Below are 3,555 nucleotides of genomic sequence, written 5' to 3'. Positions count from 1 at the left end.
AAGAAGAGATAAAATTGTCAATATACAGATGAAATGATACTATATATAGAAAACCCTAAAAGATCCACACAAAAACTACTAGAACTAATCAAAGAATTCATCAAGGCAGTAGGCTACAAAATTAATGTACAAGAATCCGTTGCATTTCTTTACATTAATGATGAATCAACAGAAAAAGAAAGTAAAGAAACAATCTCCTTTAAAATAGCACCCAAAGTAATAAACTACCTAGGAATAAATCTAACCAAGGAAGTGAAAGAATTATACACAGAAAACTATAAACCACTGATGAAGGAAATTAAAGAAGACTTTAAAAATGGAAAGATCCCCCATGCTCCTTGATTGGAAGAATCAACAGTGTTAAAATGGTCACACTGCCCAAGGCAATCTACAGATTTGGTGCAATCTCTATCAAATCACCCAGGACATATTTCACAGAACTAGAACAGATCATATAAAATTTATATGGAACCATAAAAGACCTAGAATTGCCAAAGCATTACTGAAGAGAAAGAAAGAGGCTGGAGGAATAACTCTCCCAGACTTCAGACACTACTATAGAGCTACAGTCATCAAGACAGCATGGTATTGGTACAAAAACAGACATACAGACCAATGGAACAGAATAGAGAGCCCAGAAATGAACCCACAATCTTTTGGTCAACTCATCTTCGACAAAGGAGGCAAGGACATACAATGGAATAGACAGTCTCTTCAGCAAATGGTGTTGGGAAAACTGGACAGCAGCACATAAATCAATGAAGCTAGAACACTCCCTTACACCATCCACAGAAATAAACTCAAAATGGATCAAAGACTTAAACACAAGAAAAGATACAATAAACCTCCTAGAAGATAACACAGGCAAAACATTATCTCACATACATCTCAAAAATGCTTTCCTAGGGCAGTCTACCCAAACAATAGAAATAAAAGCAAGAATAAACAAATGAGACCTAAGGAAACTTACAAGCTTCTGCACAGCAAAGGAAACCATAAACAAAACAAAATGACAACCTACGGAACGGGAGAAAATTTTTGCAAAAGATGAAACTGACAAAGGCTTGATCTCCAGAACATATAAGCAGCTCATGTGACTTAATAAGAAAAAAAAAACAATCCAATCCAAAAATGGGCAGAAGACATAAACAAGCAATTCTCCAAGGAAGAAATACAAATAGTCAATAGGCACATGAAAAATAGCTCAATATCACTAATTATCAGAGAAGTGCAAATCAAAACTACAATGAGGTATCACCTCACACCAGTCAGAATGGCCATCATTCAAAAATCCACAAATGACAAATGCTGGAGAGGCTGTGGAGAAAGGGGAACTCTCCTGCACTGCTGGTGGGAATGCAGTTTGGTGCAGCCACTGTGGAAAACAGTATAGAGATTCCTCGAAAGACTAGGAAAAGACTTAACATATGACCCAGGAATCCCACTCCTGGGCATGTATCCAGAAGGAACCCTACTTCAAAAAGACATCTGTACCCCAATGTTCATAGCAGCACTATTTACAATAGTCAAGACATGGAAACAGCCTAAATGTCCATCAACAGATGACTGGATAAAGAAGAAGTGGTATATTTATACAATGAAATACTATACAGCCATAAAAATGACAACATAACACCATTTGCAGCAACATGGATGGTTCTGGAGAATGTCATTCTAACTGAAGTAAGCCAGAAAGAGAAAGAAAGAATACCATATGATATCACTCATTTGAAGAATGTAAAAGGAGAAGGTGGAGAAAAAAATGAAATTATATATAAAACAGAAAGAGACTCACAGACATAGAATACAAACTTGTGGTTGCCAGGGGGGAGGGGGGGTGCAAAGGGACAGAATTGGAGCTTAAGATTTGTAGATACTGATAGGTATATATAGAATAGATAAACAAGTTTATACTGTACAGCACAGAGAAATATATACAAGATCTTATAGTAGCTCATGGTGAAAAAGATTATGAAAATGAATATATGTACATTCATGTATGACTGAAAAATTGTGTTGTGCACCAGAAATTGACAAAACATTGTAAACTGACTATAACTCAATAAAAATGTTTTAAATTCACAAAAAAGAAAATAATAATTTTTTTAAATTTCTAAATGATGAATGGATAAAAATGTTGAACACACGCGCGTGTGCGCACACACATACACATACACACAAACGGAATTATTATTCAGCCTTGAGAAAGGAGGACATCCTGACACTTACAACATGGATGGACCTTGACTATATTATGCTAAGTGAGCTAAGCCAGACGTAGAAAGACAAATACTGCATGACATCACTTACATGTAGAATTTAACAAAGCCAACTTTTTAAAAACAGAATAAAATGATGACTACCAGGGGATGCAGGGAGGGGAGGACTCGACAGATGTTTAGGATACAAACTTACAACAAGCAGTATGTAAATCCTAGAGATATGATGCACACTACAGTGAACAGAGACTATATTATATTGCAATGATCAAAAACCAAGACACTATAATAATTCTTCCAACTACTAAAAAGAAAGGATAATTTTCTAATGAGACAGAGGTGCTAATTATCACTCTAATGGCAATCATATTACAATACATTCATGCATTAACATACCTTACACCATATATTTACATACCTTTATTTGTCCAACACATTTTAATTAAAAAAGAAAAGAGAGGATCAGGGTCAAGGAAGGTCTGGGTGAGGCTGTCATGTTCAGTATCAAGGCAAGGGTGAGCAGGAGGGTCACAGTCAGATACAGGATAAGGGCCAGGGTCAGGTTGAGGATTTATATGAAGTTCAGAGCCAAGGTCAGTTTCATGATCAGTATGTGGGTGGATCTGGGTTCTGAGGGTCAGGGACATAATCAAGTCCAGCTGAGTTTGTCAAGGTCACAGTCAGCGTAATGGTGAGGGTCAGAACTTCTGGTTAGCCAGTATTAGGATGAAAACGTGGAACAGAGGGTCAAGTTCAGATGAAAAGGCAGGTTCAGGATCAGATTGAGGGTGAGGGTTTGTCAGAGTGAAGGTCAGAGAGGGTCAGGGTGAGGGTCAAAGTCCAGTCAGCTTGAATTTTGTCACAAGGGTACCAGTGTGAGTCTCAGGGCCTGAACGACAACTTTGCGATTGTTGAGTCTTAGAGCAGGGTCAAGAGCAAGGATGGATCTATGTGAAGGAGTGTCTGGGTGAGGGCTGTGTTTCAAGGTCAAGGTCAGCCTCAGAGTCTGGTTTAGTGATGAGCGAGAGCCAGAGTTAGGGTCATATTTAAATGATTTACTGGTTCGTGGAAAAGGTTATGATGAACGTTTGGGTGAGGATCACGGTCAAAGGAAGCATCAGTGTTACCAGTTAGGATGAGTTGAGTTGGGGTCACAGGAAGGGTCGGGACAGTGTTAGCATGAAGTTTTCAAAGCGAGGTTTTCTGCATGTCAAGGGCACAGGGTCATGGTCAGGGCCAGGGTGAGTCCATCAGTCTAAGGCCCTGGTGGACACCCTCAGGTAAGTGAGGTTGAGGGTAAAGGTCAAGTTGTGGGTAGAATCAGGGAGAATCAAGG

The sequence above is a fragment of the Vicugna pacos genome, chromosome 36 (assembly GCF_048564905.1).
Source record: "Vicugna pacos chromosome 36, VicPac4, whole genome shotgun sequence".
In the NCBI taxonomy this organism is placed as follows: Eukaryota; Metazoa; Chordata; class Mammalia; order Artiodactyla; family Camelidae; genus Vicugna; species Vicugna pacos.
This window is presented reverse-complemented; position numbering follows the sequence as displayed.